The sequence below is a fragment of the Marmota flaviventris genome, chromosome 3 (genome assembly GCF_047511675.1).
Source record: "Marmota flaviventris isolate mMarFla1 chromosome 3, mMarFla1.hap1, whole genome shotgun sequence".
NCBI lineage: Eukaryota > Metazoa > Chordata > Mammalia > Rodentia > Sciuridae > Marmota > Marmota flaviventris.
This window is the reverse complement of record NC_092500.1, coordinates 55,847,705-55,862,443: the sequence shown is the minus strand read 5'-3', so window position 1 is coordinate 55,862,443 and position 14,739 is coordinate 55,847,705. Positions and strand designations below refer to the sequence as shown.

The 14,739-nt window shown below is 33.7% G+C and overlaps 1 pseudogene; it reads right to left on the bottom strand.

The window, feature by feature from the left end:
* Positions 1–1,005: 1,005 nt before the first annotated feature.
* On the bottom strand, positions 1,006–2,392 carry LOC114085893 (elongation factor 1-alpha 1 pseudogene; annotated as a pseudogene).
* Between the last annotated feature and the right edge of the window lie 12,347 nt (positions 2,393–14,739).

Genomic DNA, 14,739 nt, shown 5'->3' with positions numbered 1-14,739 from the left:
CTTAATGGCTCGCTGGCTTTACTTCACAAACCACTCCCTCTGGCAAAATGCCAAGCGCCATCCAGACATGTTTACAGACCTTAACAGAGCATGAGGAAATTTGACAGGGTAAAGTACTTGTTTAAAATGCATATCGTGGTTGGAGTTTTGCAAGTGTTTATATATGTACACATTAAACTTTATAAAATGCATACACAATTGTATACAACATATCTCAATAAAGATGGAAAAATATAGCAAACCAGTGTACTAAAGAATCCAATTCTGTAATCTAATTATAATTTATAACTCAATATTTAGTGAAAAAATTATAGTATATATTAGTCTAGCTACAAAAGACTTATAAACCCATTTAACCAAATTGATCTAATTAAAATACTAAGAACATTTCACTTGCAAATGTACATGCCTGGGAATTGTAGTTCAGTGGTAGAGTTCATGCTTAGTGTGCACAAGACCCTAGGTTAGCTTCTCAACCCTCAAAATAAATAAGTAAATACATTTTAAATAATTACTAATGATGGGTGTATACATCTCTATTCCTTGCCACTTGAGAGGCTGAGCCTCGCATTTTGAAGTTAGGTTGGACAACATAGTAAATGTCCCTCTCAAAAAGAAAAAAAAAATAAATGCTACAGAATGCATCTTTAACTGCACAAATCATTTATTAAAAAATGATCATATATTGACCCAGATGATTACAATGGGAATTCTTTCAATTCTTTTTCTCATTAAACTTTTGTTTTAATGGATCTCAAATTCTGTGGCAGATTTTTGTCAAGTTGTTTTCATTAAAAAGTACTGATTTTAAAAACTAATAACCTAAAACTGCCACACTCAAAAAAACAAATGGTCCCCAAAATATTATCCTTTACTTCTGAGGGTTTTATGATTCATTATTATCATTAACCAGTTTTTACTATTAAAATTAAGTGGACAATTGAGAGAAACTGTTCTGAGACTTTTCTTCTACCAGATTGTGGTGGTAGGTGTTAGGAATAATATTCATTCAGCCTTCTGAGCTTTCAGGGCAGACTTGGTGACCTTGACAGCTCTACCAGCCTTCTTTTCCATTGCTTTGATGACACCCACAGAACTCTCTGTGCGTGTCATATCGTGAACAACAAAATTACCCAGAGGAGGACAGTCCAAGAAGCTCTCAACACACATGGGCTTTCCTGCAAACATATCAACAATGGCAACATCGCCAGATTTCAAGACTTTAGGACCATCTTCTTACCAGTATGGTAATCTATCTTTTCTTTCAGCTCAGCAAAACTGCAAGCAATGTGAGCTGTGTGACAATCCAGTGCAGGGGCATAGCCAGCACTGATTTGGCCTGGATGGTTCAGTATAAACACCTGAGCAGTGAAACAAGCTGCTTCTAGTTATTTATGCTGTCGCCAGCAACATTGCCACAATGAACATCTTTGAGAGACAGGTTCTTGACATTGAAGCTGACACTGTCTCTGGGAAGAGCTTCACTTAGAGCTTCATGCTACATTTTAATAGACTTTACTTCAATTGTGACATTGACTGGAACAAATGTGACGACCATTTGAATGGTGAATACCATTGACTGGTGAATACCAGTCTCCACTTGGCCCAAAGGGACAGTACCAAAATCACCAATCTTGTAGACATCCTGAAGGGGTAGATGCAAAGGCTTGTCAATTGGACGAGTTGGTGGCAGGATGCAATCTAAATCTTCAAGCAGTGTGGTTCCACTGGCACTGCCATCTTTACATGTGACTTTTCCTCCCTCAAACCAAGGTTTATTAACATCTGGCTCCAACATGTCACCATTCTAACCAGAAATCGGCACATATGTTACTTTGTCAGGGCTGTAGCCAATTTTCTTAACCTAGGTGCTGATTTCCTTAATGATTTCCTCACATCTTTTCTGACTATGGAGTGGCTCAGTGAAAACCATTTTTGTTAACAGCAACAGTAAGTTGTTTCCCACCCAGTATGTAAATCAGCAAGGCATACTCATGCTTCTTCTCTTTCTGGGAGATACCAGCTTCAAATTTACCAACACCAGTAGCAAAAATTAGAACAGCATAGCCTGAGATGTGTCCTATAATCATGTTTTTGATAAACTCTCTTTGTCCTGGGGTATCAATGATAGTCACATAATTGCTGGCTTCAAATTTCCACAGGAAGATATCAATGGAGACACCACATTCACACTCAGCTTTCAGTTTATCCAAAACTCAGGCATGAATGAAGGAGCCTTTTCCCATCTCAGCAGTTTCCTTCTCAAATTTTTCAATGGTTCTTTTGTCAGTCCACCACATTTGTAGAACAGATGGCCAGTAAAGGAGAACTTACCCACATCTATGTGTCCGATGACAACAACAATGTCGATGTGAGTTTTTTCCTTTCCCATTTTGGATATAAGTTGGTGGTGGTTTTCAAGACACCTGCATTCTGGTGGCAAACCCACTGCAAAAAACTCTATTAATTTAAGATGTATATTACATCAATTTACATAAATTCTTTTGTAGCATAGAATGAATATATTCCAACTACAGTCATATGTAATAATGGGTTCATATTATAAGAAATGCATTATTAGGTGATTTCATTGTAATGTATGAACACTGTACAGTATATTTACACAATCCTATATTTTACAGGTCAATGACTTGAACATGGCCTATTGATGTAATCAAAAGTTTTTATAAACATGAGGTACACAAGGCTGGTGACACTTTAACATGACATACTCTTTTACAGTAGATGTTCTATAAGTAGAAGAATAAAATAAAAGTAAAAGTATAGAAAATATATAAAGTTGCATCAGTTTATCATTATCAAGTGTTATATATTTTTCATTTGTATGTGCTATACTTATATGTGACTGGAAGCACAGTAGGCATTTGTATAACAATATTATTAAAAACACATTATTAATGCATTGTCCTATGATATTAAAATGGCAATGATATTATCAGGTTGTAGGAATTTCTCGGTTCCATTATAATATCATGGGATTATTGTCATATATACTGTCCATCAGTGAATGAAACATCTTAGGGGGCATGACCATGTTTTCAGAAGCAAGTCTAACCTTAATTTAAAATCTAACAATATTAACATAGACGATTATTATAGACCAATTTTTCATGATCATCATTGCAAAAATCTTACTAAAAAGTAGCATTATCAAAACAAATTGGGGAATTCAATAGGTGTTTGATCAGGTATCATTTGCAAAGTGAATTATATTCAAAATCATATCCATTTTATTCACCACATTAACAATAAAAAAAGATGAACATTTTTGTTTGCATCTTGATAGATTCAGGAAAGATATTTGAGATTTTTGGGGTACTCATTTGAAGTTAAGAAAATAACAAGCAAACAAAAAGGAAATATTCTTAATATGATTTGAAAAATACAGCCAAACCCAAAAACATATATTGCAAGGATTTATCGACAGCTTTTCTCTTGGAATCAGGAGTAAAAATATCTTCATATAAACAATTTCATACAATATTGAACAGGAGGCCTCCAACTATGGAATAAGGATTTAAAAATCGTTGTGAGTCTAAAATTTAGAAAAGAAAGAAAATATCATATTTTAGAAATGAAATATTCTTGTATATAGTATTTACGTATTCAGAGAAATATCAACTAAACATGATAAATGTTTTTATATCTATACGTTACAAATATAAAATATTATTAAGAGTAGTTAGCAGAATTATATATAGACATCATGTGCTGATAAGCTAATTGTAATCTGAAATTTTCATATCAAAATGCATTAAAGCCACCTAACCTATGAATATGTTATAGCTTAGCAATATAGTGCACCTTATGGTACAGGTTTTTTACCCTTGTGATCCCATGACTAACTGGAAGCTACTGCTTACTGCCACTGCCCAGCATGGTGAGTGAGATAGTGTATGTCACATGTTTCTAGTCATGATCATAATTTAAATTTCAAAGTACAGTTTGTACTGAAATATATCATTTTTTCCTTTTGTCTCCCCGCCCCTTTGTGCTAGGTATTTTGGCCAGGGGTACTTTATCACTGAGATATATTCCCAGTCCTTTCATAATTTTTATTTTGAGACAGGTATTGCTAAGTTGCTGAACCTGTCCTAGAATTTGCAATTCTCCTGTCTTGCTGGGATTACAGGCATATGCCACCACACTGGCTTTGAATGTTTATCATTTCTGTAGCATCATAAAGTTAAAAAATTCTAAGTCAAAGCATTTTTAAATAAAGAACCATCTTTATTTCTCTTGAATGAGAAAATTGAAAACTACATTATATATAATATAAGCACTCCATTTTATTGTACATTTTTTTAAATTTAAATTGAAGGTTTGTGGCAATCCTCTGTCAAGCATGTCTATCTTATATATAATGTAGTTTTCAATTTTGCAACATTTTGTGCTCACTTTTTGTCTCAGTGTTCCAGTCTGATAACTTTGTATCATTCAAACTTTTTACTTATTATATTATATCTGTTATGGTGATCTATGTTCACTGATCTTGGATATAACTACTATAAATTTTGGGGGCACCATAAACTATGTGAAGAAAATGAACTTATTCAATTTGTTATGTTTTCTAATTTCTCCACTTATTGGCAATCCCCGCCTTGTCTATCCTTCTCCTTGATCCTTTCTATTCCTGGAGCTACAACAACATTGAAATTAGGTCAATTAATAACTATTAATTATTAGGTCAATTAATAATGACAAAGGCCAGGCATGGTAGCATATATCTATTGTCCCAGTGACCCAGAAGTCACAAGTAGAAGAATCATTAAGGTTGAGGTCAGTCTTAGCAACTTAGCAAAAACCCTGTCTCAAAATAAAAAAAAATAAAGTAAAAAAAAGAAGGGTTGTGGCTCAGTGATAAAGTATCATGGGCTCAATCCCTAGTACCAAGCACACACACAAGAAAATGTGATGTTGTTATAAGGTTATTAGGCCATGAATACACCTCCCTTGTGAATGGGATCCAAGCCATTATAAAAGAGTCTTCATGCAGAACACTTGCATTTTTGTCTTCCACCATATGAGCACACAACATTCTCCAGTAACAAAGTGCCATCTTGGATGCAGAGACAATAGCCACCACCATACAGCTAACCTGTCACACCTTGATCTTGGCCTTCTTAGAACCATGAGAAATAAATTTATGGTCTTTATAAATTACCTAGTCTCGGTATTATTTTCTTATAGCAACACAAAACATTGTAAAATATGCACATTAAAAGTCTAGCACCAATCCCAGCCTTGTGAGGGTATCTGCTAGCATTTGAAGTTCCAGATATCTATCTCACTTACCCATTTGAAATGAAAAACATAACAGCTGCCTTGTCAACCTGCAGAATTGTAAGAAGTGATAAGCGTTTATTATTTTGAGCTACTAAGTTTTGAGGTGATTCATTACATAGCAGTAGGTAACTAAGCAAACCATGATTTATATCTCTAGCTTAAAAAGTGGAATGAACAACTTTAGAAGGCCATTGATATATCTATCTTTGACTGTTATATTCTACCTCTTACAGCCCATTCTGATCTCTAGGTAATTTAAATCAGGGATTAGAAATCTATACCCCATAACACTGCTATCAGTTGAATTGTGTCCCCCTAAAACTGTGTTTAAGCTCTACCCTCTTGTGACCACCATCAATTCTGTTTGTGAATGTGGCCTTATTTGGGAACATAATATCAAGTTTACTCTATACTGGATTAGAATGGGCTCTAATAAAATATGAGTAGATATTTTTAAAAGATGAGAAGAATTATAATAGAGAGAGATACTGTAGAATGTCATGGAATGATGAAAGTAAAGATTGAAATGATACATGAACATGAAAAGAAATACCAAGAAGCTGGTGGCCACTAGAATCTCCTCTATAGAGCCCAGAAGGAGCCAACCCTGAAAACATTTTGATTTTTGTTTCAAATAACTTTTTCACTGCTATAACTAACAGACAAACCAGAACAATTTTAGAGACAAGTTTAGTTGAGGGCTCACATTTTAGAGGTCCAAACGCAGCTGGCTCCATTCTCCAGGGCTCTGGGTGAGGTAGAACATCATTACAGAAGATAATGACAGAAGAAAGAAGCTCACATGATGATCAGAAGCAGAAAGAGACACTTTCTATACACTAGATATAAAATATATACCCCTAAGGCATGCCCCCAGTGACTTACCTCCTCTAGCCACACCCTACCTGCCCTCAGTTTCCACTGAATTAATCTCATCAGGGGAATAATTCACTGATTGTGCAAAGGTCTCAAAACCCAATCATTTATCCTCTAAACTCTCTAGCATTGTCTCACACATGAACTTTTGGGTTCACCACACATCTAAACCATAATAATTCTAAGCCTTTAGTCTCCAGAACAATGAAAGAATAATTTCCATATTTTAAGACACTGAGTTTATGGATTTGTCTTGGTAACACTAGAAAACTAACACAGAGCTAAATTTAACCCACCAATTGTTTTTTTAAAAAATAACATTTTATTGTAATGATAGTCACAGTCATTCTCCTATGTGTTGCCCATAGTCAATTTCATGCTAAAATGGTGGAGTTGAATAGTTGCTACAGGGAGCCTATGGCCAGCAAATCTTAAGACACTGACCATGTGGCCCTTTAGAGAAAGAGTTCACTGAACTGGATTCAAAATGCACAGAGATATTTTTTGTATGTATTTGGAACTGGCAGGTTGGTCAGTGAGTGCTCCCTGTAATATATAGGGTGCATTACATACATGTGTGGGCTTATGTGTTTATGCATATATGTACATATTCATATATATAACTTACAAACACACATAGGTAGATTTCAAATTATTTCCAATGGTTATGTCTGAGAAAAAAAATAACATGATATATTTTCATTTTCTTTTCAGTAAACATTATAATGATAATTCATCACTGGAATTGATATGTTTATCAATAAAGTAATTCATGTAGCAGTTAAATGATTTGCTTAGATCCTACATAGATTCTAAGATAAATTAATAGTATTTCTCCACATTATACACATTCAAATCATAGTCCTTTTTCCTAGGACACTTTGAAGTAGATTATTTGGATTTCTATATCTATCTTTTTAAACATAATAAAAAAATAAAAAAGTTGAGATTGTAGAGATCCTTTTAAATCTCATTTGAAATTAGTAAAATTTGAGATAAGCTTGTGTTATTGCTCTTAGTTGATTCTGATGTAGAAGATCCAAATAATTTGAGAAAATATTTTAACCCAATATCTGAGGCTTTGGTTAGAATTTGTAGAAAATATATGGGGTTGAGGATGTAGCTACATAATATTAAAGCAAAAAACATATGTTATACAATATTAAAGTTCATCTTCATATGATTAGAATGGCTCCACACTAATAAACTATGGAAACCGCTATCAAAAAATCTTAAATATTATAGAAGCCTTTATTAACATAAATAAATTTATAATTTCATCCTGTTTTTTCCTTGTACCCATCAAACTTTAAAACATTTTTTAAATTAATGCTTTCTTCCCAATATAATTGCAGCTAAAATGTACATCTGAAAGAGCTAGTCTGTACAAAAATAGTTCTTTGACAATATAGTTTGCTTTGTATCCTTTGATGGTAGATATTTTTCTATTGAAAATGCAGAACTGGGCTCTGTGTTGCATGATTATAATCCCACAGCTTAGGTGACTTTGGCAGGAGGATCATAGGTTTGAAGTCAGCCAGCCTCAGCAATCTAGTAAGGTTCTAAGTAATTTGGAGAGACCCTATCTCTGAAAAAAAAAAAAAAAAAAGACTGGGCTGGGGATGTGGATTAGTGTTTAAGGGCCCCTGGGTTCAATTTCTATCACTAGTCCCAAAAAGAAAAAAATGCAGAAAACAAAGCTAGTTGTGGTGGCACACTTCTGTAATCCCAGCAACTCTAGAGGCTAAGGCAGAGGTTTGCAAGTTCAAGGATGTACTTAGCAATTCAGTAAGCCATAAAAAGTAAAATAAAATAAAAAGGTTTGGGGGTGTAGCTCTATGGTAAAGCAGCTCTAGGTTAAATACCCAGTACCAAAAAAAAAAAAAAAATCATTGGCATAAAGAGGGGGAGAAAATTCTGTAAGAAGTTTTGACTATTTATTTTTAAATGATTATATTTTCCCAAATGCTACAATGATTACTATATCATTTTATGAATATCTGATAGCAATTCAGTTGTTTAAAGTTATCTATTATGAATAATGTTTAAAATAAATATTTCAATGAAGTTTCTTACAACATATTCTATCAAAGAATTCACAGTTCCCTTAAGAAGTCAGAATCCTGAATGTACATATTTTAATGTATAGGAAAGTTATAATTGTAAATTTAATTTTCATAGAATTAGAAAGTACTGCACTAATGAGATATAAAAGTGAACATCAAAAATACTGCAATACTGCCCAGCATAAAGCCTGGAGAGGTTCCAGGCCAGACAACAAGGAGGGAGAATGCAGACTAGTGGACTTCCTGAGTTAAGGAGAAGGAGCTGATAATATAAGGAAACCAGGAGGCTAGAATTTCTATACCCAGTCCTGGAGAGGAGAGGGGAGGAAGGAGAGGAGAAAGAAAACTGTAGATGAATATCTTTCCTATTAAATTTGGCTGGAAAAATACAACAAAATAATGAAATATTAGCAATTTTAACATAAAATGTATATAATGCACACTTTAATCAAGTGGGATTCATTTTAGGTGCCTGAGCACTTGAAAACTAAAAAAAAAAAAAAAAAAAAGTAAGCTGCTGTATTAGAAATAAAGAAGAAAATTCATATGATCATATCAAATGATGAAAAATCATTTAAAAATATACAATACCTATTGATAATAAAAACTCCTAGCAAGTCAGAAATAGAAGCAAATTACATAATTACACACACACAAACTTGATTAAGAACATCTACAAGAAACATACAGTTAGCATCATACTTGATGAAAAAACGATGGTTTTCTTCCTAATACTAGAAATATAAATATAATAACAATTCCAAATGTTACCACTCTGTGGATGAAAGCCACAATATAAAGGTAAGAAGTTTTAACAACTGTGATAAAGAAGAAACGAAGGCATACATTTTTTAAAGAAATAAAACTGTATGTAGATGAGAGTTACCTGCAAGAAAAATATCAGGAATCTACAATAAAGAAAAAAAAGAAAAAGAAAAACTGTTAGAACTAAGGAATTCATCAATGTCTCAGAATACAAGATCAACACCTAAAAGACAATTCATTTTCTGTACTACCAAAAAACACTTGGAAACAAGAATTGAAAGAACAATATCATTCACAAAGAAAATGCATTAGTTAAGCATGATTTTTCACAACACATTATCAAAACCCATGTGATGTTTACTCAGTTTCCCTAAATGAGGGTGGTGAGTCAGATTAGAAATATTAAAGGTATGAGAAATTTAAGAAATAAAGACAAAGACATGAAAATGAGTGTGTGTGGGGGGCAGTGCAATGATTCAGCTCCAATGGATATTGAATCTAACAAAAGGAACGAAAACCCACACATCTATTTTATAGGTATGGGCATTAAAGAGTTTCTGTGTGAAAACCTTTTTGAGGTAAACAGGATGAAGTTGAGAAAATCAACATGGTTGGGGCTTAGGAGATATGCCCATCTCTTCTACCTCAAAGCTGGGATTTTGAGATCAAGGCTCTTGGACTAGTGAATTCCATGACAAGCATGGAACTTTCCTACCAACAGGAGTCATGCTACAAAGGGCATTGCCCTGGAACCCTTGCACCTCAGGGTTCCCAAAAGCAGGTCTGTTCAGGTTTCACATAGTTCAAAGCAATGATTTACTGAGTGGTCATGATAAAACATTTAGGATTGGGATACCAAATATTATAAACTTCTGATAAAGAAACTGAAGAAGATACAAAGAAATGGAGAGATGCACTGCATTTGTGGATACTGAATATTTCAATTCTCACCTAATGGAACTCGCTGTCTTTAATTCAATTCCTACCCAAAGCCCAGAAATGATTTTGTAGAGAAAGACAAATTTATTTTAAAAGTTGTACAAATTTTTCATTTGTTTCTGAGATGATTTTAGGAATACTAAAGTTAGTTACTCCTGGGCATTGGTGGTCCATGAAATAATCCCACTACTTGGAAGGCTAAAGCAAGATATCTCAAAGTCAAGGCCAGCCAGATTGGGCAATTTTGGAAAAGAAAGAAAAAACAAAAGAAGGAAAGAAAGGAAGGAAGGACAGAAAGAAGAAGCTTCACTAGTGGTGAGAGAGTCCCTAGCTTTAATATCCAGTACTAATACTGGGGGGAAAAGAAAAGTCAGTTGCCTGCAATAAGTAAATTGTAATTCAAAAACTTTCTAGGGCAAAATAATTCCATCTGAGGCCATGATAAGTATTAGTTTTATATTCTACAATTTTACCTACAGTGGAATTGTTGTGATATATGATATACATGCACCCACACACAAGCTATCAATATATACAAACAGATAGATAGGTAATGTATATAATATAGATAGATAGATAATATAAATATATATATATATATATATATGATAGATAATATAAATGTATGTGTGTATATATATATATGTGTGTGTGTGTATATATATATATATATATATACATATATGCTTTAAAATATTCCAAAAATTGGAATATAAGCACATTATCAATTTGTTCTTTATATATAAATACAATTTATTTTTGTATTTCCCTTGTAAATTGAAATCATGATTAAATAACTTGATTCCATCAGTTTCTTTGTGGATTTCATAGAATTTCTTGGCTGAGTTATATAATTTATGAGTATTTTGTTTTTTCCTTTTCAATTTGTATTTGTATTTCTCTTTATGTATCTGGGGGTTTTTTTAGGCGGGGTAACAGGGATCGAACTTAGGGGCATTCAACTACTGGGCCACATCCTCAGCCCTATTTTGTATTTTATTTAGAGACAGGGTCTCACTGAGTTGCTTAGCACCTTAGGATTACAGGTGTGCATCACTGCGCCCTGCTGTATCTGGATTTTTTGCTTAGTTTATTTTAATTTTTATTGGTCTGGCTAGGCCTTCTACTATATGGTAAATAGGAGTTGTGAGAATATGCTGTTTTCTTTACTGTTCACATTAGGGAAGCAATTTTTCAATTTTCTGCTTCTACATATGATACTATTATAAGTTTTTGTCCTTTTTCTTTTCTTTCATTTTTTTTTAAACTATGATATTCCTAGGCTGTTCCTTGTATAAAAAAACTGGTTTCCTTCCTTCGTTATATGGTCATATTTTTTAACTGGGGTATGGGTATCCATGCAAAAGTGGTGACATAGGGTGGAATTTGGGCAACTTAACAATATACTATGTACATATGTGTTGGACATGATGAAGGCCTGTATTAGATAAGCAAGTTCTATTTTAGGATGTATTGCTATGGATCAGGCTAATCTTAAAGACTGGTAGGTCTGACAGTGCACATTTAATGATGTGCAGTTGCAGTCATATGATCACTTCCTATCCCGCGATGTAAAATTCTATTTCCACTAGAGTCCCTTAGCATTCCAAGAATTGCTTTTTAGAACTTTGTGTTGTGGTCTGCTGCTGGTGACACAGCCTTGCTCTAGAACCCTGTATGTTGGTGTTGCAATGCTCATAGGGAGGCTTCCACAGAGGCTTTTGTTGAACATACTGCCTCTAGAACTAAAGAATGTTTAGCAAATTGTTTTATCTTATGAGCAAGAAGGGTAAAGGACTCTTTTCCTTTATTTTGTGGGGGATTAGCATGTTCTCTCTAGGTTATTTTAAACTTAATAACTTTAAATTATTGGAAAGTGACTGCATCTTTGTAGGGGTTCTTTCTGACCCTCACTAACTTGTGTTTGACCAGAATCTAGATTAGTTGACAGACTTTTATCAAGTCTGATTATCATGATGCCTTCAATATAACAAACCAAGTAATATTTTGTAAAATGTTCTCATATTCTAAATTCCTGTTGACTACATATATTACAAAGCAGGAGAATTAGCATAACACTGAGTCAAGACTATAATTGCATGCACTTGTTTACCCAATCTGAATATGAACAACTTCTGATCTTTCTTCCTGCCATTTAAAGAAAAGAACAGATTCTATATCTTTTGCTACACACAACATAATGGAATCTGTTTTTATCTGTTCTAATGGAAGTAGCACATCTGACACAGAAACTGCAACTAGGATTACTGTTTGATTACATTTATAGTAATTGATCATCACTTGCTGTAAACTAGCCATTATTTTCCTAAGGAAAGCTGATGAATGAAATTAGAATATGATGGGAACATTTCTCTCCAGCCTTTAACTCTGACAGTGATACTTATCTCTTCCCTAGCCCTAGGACATGACAGCATTTTATTTTTTAAAATTTACTCTCATGATGAGAAAGTGAGGGTACATTACAGGTTGAAGAACCTATTTGAATGTACCGTCCAGTATGAAGAATAATCTTTCCATTTATACATTTGGAAAGTAAAGAAATACCCCCTGGGTAGGTCTGTGGACCTTACAGGCACATTTGTTACTTGATCCCTTATACATCTCCTTTAAAATCCTTGATCTCCTCAGGTTTATGTTCCCTTGGTATCAATATCACCTGAAACCTAGTATATAGTAATTCCAGAAATGTCTAAGTATTTTCCTTTCCCTCACAAATAGTTACCAAAATAAATGGCTATAAGTCCTCTTGGAGAAGGCCTGGGAAGTCCCTAGTGTGTACATCCACATTAATGTTCCAGTCTTTGTACACAAGAGCAAAATTCTAGACAAAACAGCTCCTGTTGGGCTGAGGGAAGCTATCAGAAGAAAGGAGTGTTGGGAATTATCAGCCAATTCTCATCAGGTAAATGGGATCTTGATTGGTGGTAAGGGTCATCCATTATGGATATATTTTTAATGATCAGCTATGCGAATCTAAAAAGAATAACATACAGTTTTGACAATCTTTGGAGAAACCAGAACCAGCAAACATTGTTAGAATTATTTAAAACAATTATGTCCTCTTCAGAAGATAATATGGCAAAATGTATTAAAATTGATAAGAAATATAACCTGACCCAGACATTCCTGATTATGTTACACAAATGTGGTCAAACCCATGTACACGCATACACACATGCTCACTTCAGCTTCCCACAAAAAAGTTTCAAACTGTATACATATCAATAAATGGAAGCTGATTCAATTCATTTTGTGACACTACTAAAAGACTGTACTCTAAACGCATACAACACACTAAGAAGAAAACATTTCTAAACTCTATAAAGTAAAAAAAGTCAAGATACAGAATATTTAAATAATATGCTTTGATTGGTGTTGCAGTGTAATTACATATGGCATATGGGGATAAACACATCTGTATTTATGTTTGTTTATGCGCAGAGTATTCATGTAAGAGCACATAGGAAATGGAAGTCTGTTGACCCTGCTGACTTCATGAAGATAAAATAAATGTTCACTGGCCTCTTATATATATTATTTGCATGCTTGAGTTTCTGTTTGTTGTTTTACATATAAGCATGATTTTTAAACAGCAGCTGCATGCATATGAATTTATTCATCTACAAACTGTTTATGTCTCAATAAGACAACAATAAAATAAATTATCTCCAAAGTTTCAATGTAAACAAAGTTGCCACAATATACATACATAGAAGATTGAATGTTTTATGTAGTATAAACTATAATTATTGGATTCAAAAGTGACAAATTCATATTTAGAAAATACAGTGAATAAACTCATATTACTTACATACCTCCAAGCAGAGGATAATATTTCAACCAATTTTGGCAGAAAAATAGTAAGAATATTCCTTTCAAGAGAAACTGATCATTAATAATCATGGTCACCGTCAAATACCTGAATATCGGAAAAATGTACTTTGTCCTGGGCTGGTATGTCCAAAGTCCAAATCTATTGTCCTGGGCTGGTATGTCCAAAGTCAATGGTTTGAGCTCCTGTTGCCTATACCCAGCACTCACCTCAATCTTCTACTCTCCCAAAGCTGATCTACTATACTTCCAGAGTTTCTTCTTATTATTTTTAAAATTACATCTAATTCTGAACCAATAAAAGTATCTAGGAAGAATAAAGTGAATAATTTCATATAAGAAATAAATTCATGTTGGTGTCCTCCAAGAAACTAACACAGTTGAACTACTTTTCAATATTTAGTATTAACTAGGAATTCTCACTTCTTCAAATCACCTTGGAAAATACTTTAAAGACAAATCAAAGTCATGAACTTCAAAGTCATGTGTCAGCAAGGTTCTCTTTGTCTCTTAATCCTTAAAACAGGTCTTTTTAAATTCCTGCAGAAGAGCAGTGCCCTCTGAAGAATTGCACATTTTCTGTGGCTAGCATTTACGTGGTCACTGCTGCTTCTGAGCTCCAGATTTTCTAAATTAATTAAATTTAGGAATCATATTGTATTTCACTTGTGTTGAACTGAATATGCTTTAGTGAAATCCAGGCCTTTTGTTTAATCTCTTCACCTCTCCTCCCCAAAACTCCATTCACAGAGTTTTTTTCATTAAAGACTTTAGAAAAAGATGTGAACATTAAAGTGTATATTCTTATTCCAATCTTTTTTTTTTTTTTTTTTTTTTTGTACTGGGGATTGAACTCAGGGGCACTCAACCACTAAGCCACATCCCCAGCCATATTTTGTATTTTATTTAGAGACAGGGTCTCACTGAATTGCTT